Raw genomic sequence first — 15970 nt, 5'->3', positions numbered from 1 at the left:
GTTATATTTAAAAATCAAGGTTAGAACAGTCCAGGTCTACTGGTCTGTTTCAGAAACATCAGATCAGTAGGTATAGGACAGAAACAGTAAGTTTAAAGGGTTCCGGTGGTCTTGGTGCTTGATGTTCATCATGGTTCTCATCCTTGATGCATATAGCTTCAAGTGTACAACTCATTGATGTATCTACATCATCTTAACCAAGTCTTGACCATCATAACCCTAGTGCAAGTCTAAGACATGAAGCACAACTCACTTAAGAGTTGCATGTAGTTTGATGAACCAAAGTTATATCAAAGTCTTAGGGTTGACACTTTCATGAACTATAAGACTAATAATAAGTTACAAACTTGAAAATGAACTTATGAAATCAAGATCTTAAAATGTAGAACATAGTTCTTAGTTAGATCTTGAAGATCCAAGACTCAAAAGTCTAGATCTACCATGAGTGTACCAAGTTATAATTAAAAGTTTCATTTACATGTTCTTGAACTCTTAAAGTTAACTTTAAGTTCAAGATTAATGAGATCAAAGTTAACTAGTAACATTTGACCAAATACAACCAACAACATGAAATTAAAAGTGCAAGTAAAAGAAGTAACAAACTAATTTAAACAAGTAATTAGTTCATTGTTGTTCATACTTTAAAGATTCAAACCAAAGTTTGATCTTTAGAAAGTAAACTTTGAAGTTTACTTCATGAGCTTCAAGTATGTCTTTAATCAACACAAGAACTTTATAATCTTTGAACAAGTATTAAGTGAAGATCATAAACTAGAGAGTTTATGTCTTGTATGTTCTTGAAGATTCAAGATAAAAGAAGAATTAAACTAAGAAGTTTGATTCTTGTAAACTAGTAAGTAAATAATAACAAGTAACAAAGTAACAACAACTAATCACTACAACAATTAACAACAAAGAACAAAGATGATGATGATTTAAGGGTGCAAAGTGGTGGTTTTAATCAAGAAAGAAGAAGGAGAAGTTGTTCATAATACTTACAAGTAAAGAGAGAAAAAAAGAGAGAAAGTATTGCAAGTAGTGTGTCTTTGTTTGAATGAGAGAAATGAGAAATGAAGTAATGAGCAAAAGTGAACCAAAACACTCCATAAGGAGCATCTTAGCCGACGGTTTGGAGCTTGGGAGGGAGGAGGGATTTGTTTGTTGGTCTCTTACATGAAAAGCTTACAAAAGGTGGTTAATGAATGGGGTCTCATGGGGATAACAAGCTAACTAGATTCTTAATGGTTCAAACTAACTAGTTACTCTCTAAGTAATACTTACACTTTGAAAGAGTGGGCTAACTAAGTCCACTTAAATGGTAGGGTGGGCTCATAAGCCCAAGTCATGAGTCCATTACACTAATTTAAAGCCCAAGTTCAATAATTCAAAAGTTAAACCAATTAAAGCCCAAGTAACTAACTATTAGTCTTAGTTACTTAAAATGATTAATAAAACTTAATCATGAATGCAAATAATATCTAGAAATATTATTCGTGAAGTTTCGTGTGTCACAAAGACGTTTCGGGCTCTTAAAAGTCAAGTACGGGCAATCAAGGCAACATGTAAATGTAATAACATACATTCGTATAATCACACGTATTAATAATAATAATTATTAATAAATAACGTTGGAAAAACCAGGGTCGTTACATTACCCACTGATGTCGAACGAGGTGTATATAAAATAGTTTATAATTTTAGCAGAAAATACTATTAAATACGATACAATTTTACACAAGATATTTATTTATTTATAGAATGGATATACTTAAACCTTGCTACAACACTTATAGGCAGTGTACCTAATCGTACAGTAGTGTAGTTTTTAGTAAGTCCGGTTCGTTCCACAGGGAAATCTTTAAACAAAGCTCAACGCTATATTAGTTTACTTTTATAAAAATACAAATTTATATATAAGTGATATTATTATTATAAAGGGGGGTTTTTACCGTTTAATGACCGGTTTGTCGATTTTAAAACTTTAGTCGCAGTTAAAACCTAATGTAAAATATAAAATAAATACAAGACTTAAATTAAAGCGTAAAGTAAATAACGATAATGAAATTGCGAATAATAAAAGTGCGATAAAATAAAATAACAATAAATAAAAGTGCGATAATTAGAAGTGCAATTAAATATAAAATAAAGGAAATTAAATATGAAATAAAAGAATTATGCTTATTTAAACTTCCGTAATCATGATGTTTGACGTGTTGATTTTAGTTTTATGCCCATGGGTTAATTGTCCTTTGTCCTGGATTATTCAATATGTCCGTCTGGTTTTTGTCCATAACAGTCCATCAGTCATAAATATAAATTGCAAGTGTCCTTGTCAAATTATTATTATACCCGAAGATAAATATTCCAACTAATTGGGGATTCGAATTGTAACAAGGTTTTAATACTTTGTTTAATGAATACACCAGGTTATCAACTGCGTGTAAACCAAGGTTTTACTACTTTGTTAACAATTACACCAATTACCCTTGAATGTAATTTCACCCCTGTTTTAATTATTCTAGTGGCTATTAATCCATTCCCGTGTCCGGTTAAATGAACGATTATTCGTACAAATAAATACCCCGCCCATCGTGTCCGATCGAGTGTATATGGTAATTTATAGGGACGCCCAATTGTAAATCTTTATATTAACATTAACAAACTTTCATTTAGTTAAACAAATATAAAGCCCATTAATAGCCCATAGTCTAGTTTCCACAAGTGTCGTTCTTTTGTCCAAACCCCAATTATGGTACAAAGCCCAATTACCCAATTTTATTAATTAGCCCAACATCATGATTACCTCGTTTTAAATAAGCATAATAATAACTTAGCTACGAGACATTAATATAAAAAGGTTGAACATAACTTACAATGATTAAAAATAGCGTAGCGTTACACGGACAGAATTTCGACTTACACCCTTACAACATTCGCTAACATACCCTTATTATTAGAATTATAATTAAAATATAAATTATAAATATAAATATATTACTTCGTATGAAGAGAAGAGAAAAATGATGATGTTTTTGATCAGAATTCGGGTTGATTTTATAGCCAGAAATGAATTTTGGGGCTCCGCGACTCGCGGCAAAAAGCCCTTCAAACTCCGCGAGTCGCGGAGAGGTATTTTCATTTCACACCCTTGGAGTTTCTGGCTGCCGACGGTTTTAATAATATATATATATAATATATATATAATTAATATAATTAATTATATATTATATTATATTTATATACATAGTTAACTTGTAATTTTTAGTCCGTTGCGTCGAGCGTTAAGAGTTGACTCTGGTCCCGGTTCCGGATTTTCGAACGTCCTCGCGTACAATTTAATATCTTGTACTTTGCGTTTTGAATCTTGTACTCTTGTGATTTCGAGACGTTTCTTATCAATAATTGGAACCTTTTTGATTGTCTTTTGTTCTTTTGAGCTTTTTGGTCGTTTGCGTCTTCAAATCGTCGAATCTGTCTTTTGTCTTCACCTTTTATTATTTAAACGAATATCACTTGTAAATAGAACAATTGCAACTAAAAGCTTGTCTTTCTTGAGGAATAATGCTATGAAATATATGTTCGTTTTTAGCATTATCAAATATTCCCACACTTGAGCGTTGCTTGTCCTCAAGCAATATCGTCTTGAAATACTAGAATCACTTTTTTATTCTTCACACTTTGTACATCAGTGATTTCTATACGGCGGTATAAACAATGGTAGTAACGATATGGTTTACAGTCCCACATGACTATAAAAATTTAGATCCATTAAGGAAATTGGATCTTTATGAAAACATTTGATCTTTTGAAAATTAAATCTAGTTTTTACCCTAGATAAGTTTTCCGGAATAACCCTTTACCGGTGTTTGCAAAATATTTTTGTGGGTTTGGTGGGTTTCAGATTTGAAAATTTTAGCTCAAAACTTGCGGTTTTGTGTCACCCACTTGCTAACCTTGTATTTGGAAAGCAACACGTCCAGTTTACTTGTTCCGTATATTACCTTTCGGCAAACTACCGTCCGGTTGTAAAGGAAAGCGTTGAACAAGCAACTGTTTAAGGCAATGTCCCGTGACATGCTTTTGATTATGGTCTATAACGTGTCGGACGCAATTACTATCCTTGGTAGGAGCAATAGTAAAGCTCACCCTTATAATTTGTCGGTCTGGCACAAAGTCCTGTCTTTGACCATGCTATGCAACCACCGTTCTTACGGTTGACACCCGATTTGGTTCAGGTGACCTAATGAATTCCAGGTGAATTCCTAGGATTTTACGTTCAATGGTAATGAACGCATTGAAAATGGGTTTTCAGAAAACAAATCGGTTTATAATTTTGATCAAAATATTTTCTCGTTCAAGCTCGAGTTTAGATATCATTGAATTCCATGAGTTTGAATTCTCAATCTTTAAGGTCAATCTCTAGGATTGAGTAATATCAGTCTTAAAAGCTGATTTTTAATCTTTAAGGAGATTATCCTTTCTGGGGATCTGATTCATTAGTCTTATCCAGCTAATTTTGCATGGTGCCTCCCCATTGTACGAGATAAATCCTTCTCATGGTTAGGATAAATCTGACCACTTGGCGACCCTGTTTAATGCTGAGGTCCGTGGATTTCCTGCTGATTTTAGTGATGACTTTTCTAGATTTTTCGTCAACCTACAGCTGGTCTGAACGACAACTTCATGACCTAAATCAAGAAGCGCGTGTCTTTTTCGGAAGACTTTACTTCCTTTTAATGATGGAATTGATTCATCGTGTAGATCCATCTCTTCTTTTCTTTCATTGGGTAAAACAGTTTAGTTTAGTCCAAAGCAAAAGTATTTTCAGTTATTTGTTACAAATATATGTGACATATGTTTAAAATAACTTGGTAAATTTTCCCACACTTGGCTTTTATTTTCCTTTTTATCGTCCTCTATTCCATTTTAAATGAATTTTAACATTTTAGTTTGTTTCTCAATTTATGTCCTTTCCGAGGTAACAATAATTTCGGTGTTAAAACCTAGTTTTATCGTTCATAAATATGTATAAACATGATTTTGAATTCATTTAATTGAAAATTTTGAAAAATTTTACTAGAATTGGGTAGTCAGTATATAAGACTAGGGCTGTTCTTTTTTTATCAGAGAGCACTAGATTCTAATACAACTACTGCTTTACTAGTATTTTTAATGGTAACCAAGTGTTTAATATAAAAATTTTAAAATCCGAAAGAATTTAACCCCTTCCCACACTTAAGATCTTGCAATGCCCTCATTTGCAAGAAATCAGTAACAATTTAAATTATTGAGGGTGATTTGTGTGAAAATGATTAAATTTTTACCAAAGTTTCCAAATATATTGGCGTTTGTTTGCTGAATGATAAATGGTGCACATCATTTGTTCATTCCGTCTTGTTGTTATTTCACATATATTTTGCATCTTTGTCGTCAAAATTACTTGCTTTTGCTGAACTTAATGCCAGTCTTTGAAAATGCGTTGTTTTACCCTGTTGTGTACATAAGATAAACTGCAAACATATATACATATTTTTGAAGTTTGGTTTATTACCCCACATTCAAAAATTATTAAAATCTAAGAATAAAAGTTAGATAATTATAAAAATGATTACAATATTAAAAAAAATATTAAACATATCAATACTTACAAATTACAAAATAAATAAAAATAAAAATAAGTAAACTAAGGATGATATTGGTACCAATAGGGGTTCCACGCATAACCATAAGTGCTATAGAATGCCTCGGCAGGGTCATACGTAGGATATGGTGGCTGCATCTCTATCGACCAAGGAGGGAAGACGGGTTTTGGTGTAGGAATATAGTTTCTACCTATATGTTGGCAATGCGCTATGATCTGGTTCTGATGAACTTGCCAATCTTCAAATGCTCTCTGTCTAGCATTTTCGTATTCCTGAGAAGCTATAAACCTATGCATTTCTTGCCCCCCTCCTACATTACCTTGTTCCTGGTTTCTCTCTACCTGTGGATGTCTACCATTGTATCGTACTGCGGCGTTATTTCGCCGCTTCAAAACTTTCGCACCATGGTACACATTTAAACCTATAGTGTCGCGGGGTTCCGGCTCTTCTACTAATAATCCCCCCCGACTTATATCCACACCGAGATATTCACCAATCAAAGTAATAAAAATGCCACCCCCTATTATGCTATGTGGACGCATCCCTCGAACCATAGCTGATAAATAATAACCCACACAATATGGTATACTTACAGCGCTGTGTGGGTCTCGAATACACATATGGTAAAACAGATCTTGTTCATTTACCTTTTCTTTGTTTTTACCCCTTTGTGTAATCGAGTTAGCTAAAAACCTATGTATTACTCTTAATTCGGCTCTATCTATATCCAAATAAGAGTAGTTTCCCCCTTTAAAACGGTGATGGCTTGTCATTTGACTCCACACACCGTGTGTATCAAAATTTTCATCTATTTTCCTACCGTTTAGTATCAATCCTCTACAATCGGCAGACGCTAATTCCTCAGGCGTATATATACGTAAAGCCTGAGCCATGTCCAGTAAAGACATGTGGCGCATCGAACCGCCTAACAAAAATCTAATAAAAGAACGATCGGTTAAACTAGCTACCCGATCATTCAACTCTATACTACATAACAACTCTTCACACCATACTTTATATACAGGTCTGCGTATGGTGAATAAACATATCCAGTCATTAAAAGAAGAATTACCATACCTCTGTACCAGTAATTCCCTAATTGGCCCGGCCAATTCTACAGCTTCCAAGGGTCCCCATTCTATGACCCTCGGTACCTCAACAACCTTAGAGTGAAGAGTATGCAAACCCCGTTGATATTTTGGATAATCTATCCAAAGTCTGTCAAATCGCAGGTTCGGGTGTAACTGTTCCAAGTGCATATCTGAAAAGGTCATGACTGGATGAGGTACATCCTGCTTGTAGTAGTTATCTACCTCCTGTTGTTCCAAGTTCTCAGCAGGAGCATGGCGGGCTTGGGATGAAGATTCACCCCTTTCAGTCTGCAAAACACATCAAACACAAATTTTGTGCATCCAAATATGCATTAGTGTCAGCAAAATCATCAATCAAAATAATTACAATGACATTATCAATTTATATCAAACTTAAGCTTATTTTCACATTTTTATCAAATCTACACTTTTTCAAATAAGCATATACGAAAATTTTCGCCAAGTTCATAAGCATTCAACTCAAATAACATGTCAAAATAATCATTACTAGCAAATAAACAAGTCTCAAATGGCATTATCTTTCAAAAATCAAGTTCATGAATTTTGGACTTGAAAAAGTCCACTTTAATTCTCAAAATCATGTTTAGGCTCAAAGTTTGGATCTTTTAACTACCTAGACATGTTACACTACTCAATTTAGCAATAATTCATGACAAAAATCGGCCATAACCTGTTTATATCAAAAAGCCCCAAATTGCTCAAGAACACAAACCCTAGATTCTAAAGATTTTGAAGTTTTTGGCTTCAAATCATGTTAACAAGCATCAATCTAGGTTATACATGCATAATATACTAACAATTTAACACTAATTACACTAAAAATTAACAAAATTCAAATTATGAAAATATGCTCAAGAACACACTAAAATTCGGATTTAAAGGTGATTTGGGGTGTAATTGTACCTGTTTTCTTGAGTAGTTCCTAGATATCATCCTTCTCAACATGATTGTAGTGAAAAATTTGAAGATTAACGGTGAAAAATCGAGTTTTTGGGATGATTTTTGTGGGTTTTCTCGGGTTTTTTCGAGCTGTATTTGGGTGTTTATGTGTGTGGGTGAGTGATCAGTTCGTGTGCAGCTGTTTTATTTTTTTCTGTAATTTGGTCCCTCCGCGAGTCGCGGAGGTTTTCACTTAAAACTCCGCGAGTCGCGGAGTTACTTTTTTTTTTTTTTTTTTTTTTTTTTTATAATCTTTAACTTATAAAACAATTAAGAAATTAATTTTAAAATTTTGTTTCCCTTGTTATTTAGGACGAGGTCGTTTCGGATCGATGTCCTAGTCCGTCCCTCGACAAAATTTTAAAATTTGTCTTTTTGTAGCGATTGTTTTAAAAGCTAAGATTTTTGGGTTTTTTAATGTTTTTGGCATACTTTAAATCAATAAGATTAAAAATAATGATAATAAAAATTCTCGTCCCTCCCTCGGGTAAAGCAATTTCGGTTCAGAGACCTAGTCTTCAACTTACGACGAATTTTAAAAATCATATTTTTAACTTAATGAGATAAAGTAAATTTTTGTTTTTAAATTCACACAACTTAAATATAAAATTCAAAATTAATATTAAAAATTCAAAATTCACACCAAACTTAAAATTTGAAATGCATAAAATTAAAATTCATATCAAACTTAATTTAAAAATTCATAAATTCATACCAAACTTATATTAATTTTTCAAATATTTACAATTTTAAATATATTGTTTTTACAAAGTTTACAATATTAATTTAAGATTTAAATATTAATTTTAAAAACATGGTAAAAATAAATTAAAAATCTTTTTGTCTTTTTATTCCACTTTAATCAATCAAATATTATCAAAAATATGCGCCCCTCTTTTCGGTAAAGTAATTTCGGTTCCAAGACCTAATTTAACTCATGACGAATTTTTGAAATATTTTGGGTTGATTGATTAAAGATATTTATACCTTAAGAATAAACGTTAAATTTCGCAGTGATGTAATAAATTTTTGAATGATATCAATAATTTCGGTCGCCAAACCTAATTTTATTCAATACCAATTTAATACTTTTTAGCGAACAAATTAGCGTTTATTATCAAAAGGTTAAAAATAAAAATAAAAATAAAAACTGTACAGACATACCTGTGAAATAGATTTCTTAGTTATATGATCTATTATATTCATAAGATAGTCGGTTTAATTGGTTTTCCATGGCTGCATAGGCGTAACCTCGAGCATTCATTGTCTTTTCTTCTAAACATATGAACGGTCCGTCTCTGCATAAAGTAACAAATTCGGTATTTGAATAGGTTTGATTATTTGAACATTTACCTCCATGTGACCATTTTCCGCATTTGTGACATTTTTCTAGGTGTCGTGCTCTTCTTTTCGCTGCGGATTTTGATTTTCCTTTACCAAATTGTAACTTATTATCTTCGCATCTGGATCCTTTTCTAACTCCGTCCATTCTTTCTCTGATTACTGATACTAATTCACTCGGTAGTATGTCATTATTTCTTTTAGTGATCAAAGCGTGTAGCATTAGACCATGGTTTAGTTCACAGGCAGTCTTCATTTCGTAAAAACCTAAAAAAATAAAAATTCAGAATGGGGGGAGAAGACTAGTTCTTTAGGGTCTGCTAGGGAAAGACCATACGTGTTCCATTTTCGAGAACTACACGAAAACAGACAATCTAACTCTAACAGAAATACATATTATCTTTTAAAGACTTGATTCTCCCCACACTTAGTTAGCTGTGGTGTCGAAATTGTGATTAACTTCGTTGTCGACTTCCATCGGACCATGTATGTAATGTTTAACTCTGTGACCATTAACTTTAAATTCAATCCCATTTGAATTTATCAATTCTATCGTTCCGTATGGGAAAACTCTTTTGACTATGAATGGTCCAGACCATCTTGATTTCAATTTTCCAGGAAATAGCTTGAATCGTGAATTGAAAAGAAGAACTCTGTCTCCTTCTTTAAATTCTTTTGAACTTCTGATTCTTTTATCATGCCATTTCTTCGTTCTTTCTTTATAGATTAACGAATTTTCGTATGCTTCATGTCTTAATTCTTCTAATTCATTTAGTTGACTTAATCGTAGACGTCTGGCTTCATGTAAATCAAGGTTACATGTCTTCAAAGCCCAAAATGCTTTGTGTTCAATTTCTACTGGAAGATGACATGCTTTTCCATACACAAGTCTAAAAGGTGTGGTTCCAATTGGAGTTTTGTAGGCTGTTCTAAAAGCCCAGAGTGCATCCTCCAATTTAATGGACCATTCCTTTGGATTTGATCCTACGGTTTTTTCTAGAATACGTTTTAAAGCTCGGTTTGTATTTTCAACTTGTCCACTTGTTTGTGGATGATATGCGGTGGAGATTTTATGAGTTACTCCATATCTTTTAAGAACTTTCTCAAGTTGATTATTACAGAAATGAGTACCCCGATCACTTATTAAAGCTTTCGGTGTTCCAAACCTTGCAAAAAGACGTTTTAAAAAGTTTACTACAACTCGTGCATCGTTAGTTGGGAGAGCTTGTGCTTCCGCCCATTTAGATACATAATCAATGGCTACGAGTATATATAAATTATTATGAGATTTTGGAAATGGACCCATAAAGTCAATACCCCAAATGTCAAATACTTCACATACTTGGATGACATTTTGTGGCATTTCATCACGTTGACTTATTTTTCCGGCCCTTTGACATGCATCACAGGATTTGCAAAGAAGGTGTGCGTCTTTGTAAATTGTAGGCCAATAGAATCCAGCTTCATAAACTTTTCTTGCTGTTAGTTGAGACCCATAATGCCCTCCTGTTGGTCCTGTGTGACAATGGTTTAAAATTTTACTAGCTTCATCTCCAAATACACATCGGCGTATTATTCCATCGGGACAACTTTTAAACAGATGTGGATCTTCCCAGAAATAGTGTTTTATATCACTGAAGAATTTCTTCCGTCTTTGGTACGATAATCCTTTTTCAAGGAATCCACAAACTAAGTAGTTTGCATAGTCTGCAAACCATGGGATTTCTTTATAATCTATCTTCAATAGATATTCATCAGGAAAGTTGTCTTGTATGGCCGATTCATTCAGAACTTCTAATTCGGGATTTTCAAGACGAGAAAGATGATCAGCGGCGAGATTTTCTGCTCCCTTTTTATCTCGGATTTCAATATCAAACTCTTGTAAGAGTAAGATCCAACGGATTAATCTTGGTTTAGCATCTTGTTTTGAAAATAGGTATCTAAGAGCAGAATGGTCGGTATAGACCACCGTTTTTGCTAGAACGAGATATGATCGAAATTTGTCAAAAGCAAAGACAATAGCAAGGAGTTCTTTTTCAGTAGTTGTATAGTTCGTTTGTGCTCCTTGTAATGTCTTACTAGCATAATATATAGGTTGAAATCGTTTTTCAATCCTTTGTCCTAAAACGGCTCCCATTGCAAAATCACTTGCATCGCACATTAGTTCAAATGGTAGATTCCAATTTGGTGTTATCATGATCGGTGCATTAGTGAGTTTTTCTTTAAGAATATTAAAAGATTTGATACATTCATCTGAAAAGATGAATGGCGCATCCTTTTCTAGGAGTTTATTCATAGGAGTGGCAATTTTAGAAAAATCTTTTATAAAACGTCGGTAAAAACCGGCATGCCCTAGAAAACTCCTAACTCCTCTAACATTGGTGGGATGTGGAAGTTTAGCAATTACATCTACTTTAGCTCTATCCACTTCAATTCCTTCTTTTGAAATTTTATGTCCAAGAACGATGCCTTCTTTAACCATGAAATGGCATTTCTCCCAATTAAGTACTAGATTTGATTTTTCGCATCTAATTAGCATTCGTTCCAGATTAACTAGACATGATTTAAATGTATCACCGAAGACTGAAAAGTCATCCATGAATACTTCCATGCATTCTTCTATCATGTCATGAAAAATCGCCATCATACACCTTTGAAAGGTTGCAGGGGCGTTACAAAGTCCAAATGGCATGCGTTTGTAAGCAAAAGTACCATAAGGGCACGTGAATGTGGTTTTCTCTTGGTCTTCGGGTGCTATTGGAATTTGAAAATATCCGGAAAATCCATCAAGAAAACAATAGTAACTATTTCCGGCTAATCTTTCCAACATTTGATCTATGAAAGGTAAGGGAAAGTGATCTTTTCTGGTGGCGTCATTTAATTTTCTATAATCAATACATACACGCCATCCTGTTACAGTCCTAGTAGGAATAAGCTCATTTTTCTCATTTGTAATGACAGTCATGCCACCCTTCTTAGGCACGCATTGAACTGGGCTTACCCATGGACTATCAGAAATTGGATATATCAAACCTGCATCTAGCAGTTTAATAATCTCTTTCTTAACTATATCTTGCATATTAGGATTTAGTCTTCGTTGGCGTTGCACATACGTTTTATGACCTTCTTCCATAAGGATTTTATGTGTGCAATACGAAGGACTTATTCCTTTAATATCATGAATCTTCCATGCAATGGCTGGTTTATGAGCTTTCAACACAGAAATGAGCTGTGATTTCTCATTTTCAGTAAGAGAAGACGATATTATTACAGGTAATTCAGATTCACCATGTAAATAAGCGTATTCCAAATGGTTTGGAAGTGGCTTTAACTCTAATTTCGGAGGTTCTTCTATCGATGATTTATATCGATATCTGTCTTCTTCTTTTAGCATTTGAATTTCTTCTGTTGTTGGTTCATATCCATTAGCTATAAGTGTAGCTAACATTTCAGCTTCATCAATTGGTTCATTACCTTCTCCTAAAGAACATTCTCCTGTTCCTTGTAATTCTGGAAATTCTTCTAATAATTCTGCATGTGCATCTTTAGTTTGAATATAATAACATGTATCATCTGCAGATTGTGGTTGTTGCATGGCTCTATCCACTGAAAAGGTAACACTCTCATCCTCTATACTTAGGGTCAGTTTCTTACCGAACACGTCTATCATTGCTTTAGCCGTGTTTAAGAATGGTCTTCCTAATATGAGAGGAACTTGAGAATCTTCTTCCATGTCTAAAACAACAAAATCTACTGGAAATACTAAAGTACCAACTTTAACTAGCATGTTCTCCATTATCCCTCTAGGATATTTTATTGATCTATCGGCTAGTTGTATGCTTATTCTGGTTGGTTTCAATTCTCCAAGGTCTAGTTTAGCGTAAAGTGAATACGGCATTAGATTTATACTAGCACCTAAGTCTGCTAATGCTTCTATTGAACTAAGACTACCCAGAAAACATGGAATTGTGAAACTTCCTGGATCAGATAGTTTTTCTGGTATCTTATTCAACAGCACTGCTGAACAATTAGCATTCATAGTAACAGCCGAGAGTTCTTCCATTTTCTTTCTATTCGTGATTAGATCTTTCAAGAATTTAGCATACCTTGGCATTCCTGAAATCACATCAATGAAAGGAAGATTTACATTTATCTGTTTAAACATATCCAAGAATTTGGATTGCTCGGCTTCAAGTTTTTCTTTCTTCATTTTACTCGGGTAAGGAAGTGGTGGTTGGTATGGTTTAACATAAGGTTTATCCTTAACTATGTTATCTTCATTAACCTTTTCAACTACCGGTTCTTTTTCCTTATCTTGATCAGGTTGTGGTTCTTGTGGAGTAGGAATAGTTTCATCAGAAGTTATAGGTATTTCAGGTGGTTTAAGTGTTGTACCACTTCTTGTGGTAATAGCTTTAGCTGTTTCATTCCGGGGGTTAGCGTTTGTATCGCTTGGTAGACTTCCCGGTTTTCTTTCACCTATTAACCTTGCTAGGTTACTCACTTCTTGTTCCAGATTTTGAATAGAAGCTTGTTGATTTCTAAATGCTTGAGCATTTTGTTCATTGGTTTGTTTTTGAGATGTGAAAAACTGCGTTTGAGTTTCAACTAGCTTTGTCATCATATCTTCTAAATTCGGCTTTTTATCATCGGTTTGTTGTGGTGGTTTGTTTTGAAAATTCGGTCTTTGCTGATTGTAAGTATTATTGGATACTTGTTGATTGCTAGGACCTTGTTGGTTGTTGTATGGAATATTTCGGTTATAATTCTGGTTTTGATTGTAAATCGGTCTTGGCGGTTGATAATTATTCTGATAATTATTTCCAGGCCTTTGGTTTATGTATGAAATATTCTCTCTTTGTTCCATTGTTAATTCAATACTTAGACAATCTTTTGTCAAATGTGGTCCTCCACACTGCTCACAACTAATTCGTATTGAGTGAATATCCTTAGTCATCTTTTCCATTCGTCTCTCCACAGCATCTATCTTTGCGGAAATGGAATCTAAGTCATGGCTAGAATCGGCTCTAGCTGCTTTAGATGATCTAATGATATCTTTTTCTTGATGCCACTCATGTGAATGGGAAGCAGTATTATCAATAATTTTGTAAGCATCAGTTTCGGTTTTCTTCATAATAGAACCACCAGCTGCTATATCTATGTCTTTTCTTGTAGTGATGTCGCATCCTTGGTAGAATATTTGTACTATTTGACAGGTGTCTAAACCATGTTGCGGACATCCTCTTAACAACTTTCCATATCTTGTCCACGCCTCATATAGAGTTTCATTTGGCTTCTGTGTGAACGTAACAATTTCTGCTTGAAGTCTTACGGCTTTAGATGCAGGAAAGAATTGTTTAAGAAATTTGTCAATTAAAACATCCCATGTATCAATCGCCCCTTCGGGTAACGATTCCAACCAATCTTTGGCTTCTCCCTTTAAAGTCCAGGGAAATAACATGAGATATATCTGTTCATCCTCCACTTCTCGGATTTTAAATAGTGTGCAGATCCTATTAAAGGTACGTAGATGTTCATTTGGATCTTCCTTCGGCGCACCACTAAATTGGCATTGATTAGTCACCATGTGTAAAATTTGTCCTTTGATTTCATAATCTGGCGCATTAATGTCTGGATGAGTAATTGCGTGACCTTGGCCAGTGCGTTTAGCTCTCATTCGGTCTTCCATACTTAAAGGTTCCAGATTCTCCATAATTGAATTTGTTGAATCGGTATCACTGAATGATTCTGATTTAATAGTTCGTTCCTCAACAATCTCTGTTTGAATGATTGGTGGTTCCGGAGGAAAGTTTAATGGTTCAGGATCTATGAACCGTTCCTGAATATTTTCTGGATTCTCAATTGTGAGGTTGGGTTCAAAAAATGGATTATCGGAAATTTGAACTGAAGTACTTGGTCGACTGAATGACGATTCTAAAGAAAAATCAACGGCGGTTATATTTGTTAAACGATGTCTTGATCGAGTTACAGGTGGTGAACGTACAAAAGGTGGTGAACGTCTTGCTCGGTGCATTCACAGAATATCCTATTAGTTTTTAAAAGGAAAGAAAAATTATAATAAGTTATCCAATCAATAGACTTTTCTGATTTTGCCCACGTTTCGAATAGCCAAAAGATGCAGCAGAGGGGCAGGATTCGTTTGGTCTCAATATAATTGAGGACTGTTTGGCTCCAATAACCCGGTCCACGTACAAATCCAACTATTACTACGAACCAGAAAATTTTGATGTCTATCAATTTAACCACTTAAAATAAATTTTCGTAATTTTAAGAAATTTAGATAAGAAGTAGAATAAAATTCTAAGTCCTAAAACTAGAATGGCGAGAAATAAGAAAGACAAAGATTGCGCGTCGAAAAATGTCGAAAAATAAAAATGGTTGAAAAATAAAAAGTGACGGAAAAATAAAAGAAACTTATCAATACTTAAAAATACTTAACTAATTTAACCTTATTACTACAACTAACTTAAAATTATAATCGCAAATTGAAATTACTAATTGGAATGATAATTGATACATAGTAAAAGGTCTAAAAATATTAAAGCTTATAGGAAAAACTAAATCCCAAATGGAAATAACTTAAAAAGAAACTAAAACTTAAAAAGGTGTCGCAAAATTCTAAAGCACCTAAATCTTAGTCTAAAGAAAAAGCACTTAAGGAATTCTACGGCAAAGCCTAAAAATCTAGGAGTAAAAATAACTATAGCTAAAACTAAGTTTAAAATTAATTATGAGCTAAAAATATAAAAGTTATGCTACAACGATTAAAAAGGTACAAAATATAAAAATATACAAAAAGTTGTAAAAAGTACAATTTTTATAAAAATATTATTTTTATATTATTTATTTAATAAAACTACAAATAATACAATTTTATTAAAACTAATTTAACAAAATACAACAAATTAAATAAAA

Source organism: Rutidosis leptorrhynchoides, chromosome 7 (assembly GCF_046630445.1).
Source record: "Rutidosis leptorrhynchoides isolate AG116_Rl617_1_P2 chromosome 7, CSIRO_AGI_Rlap_v1, whole genome shotgun sequence".
NCBI classification, from domain to species: Eukaryota; Viridiplantae; Streptophyta; class Magnoliopsida; order Asterales; family Asteraceae; genus Rutidosis; species Rutidosis leptorrhynchoides.
Note: the sequence above shows the minus strand (reverse complement) of the source record.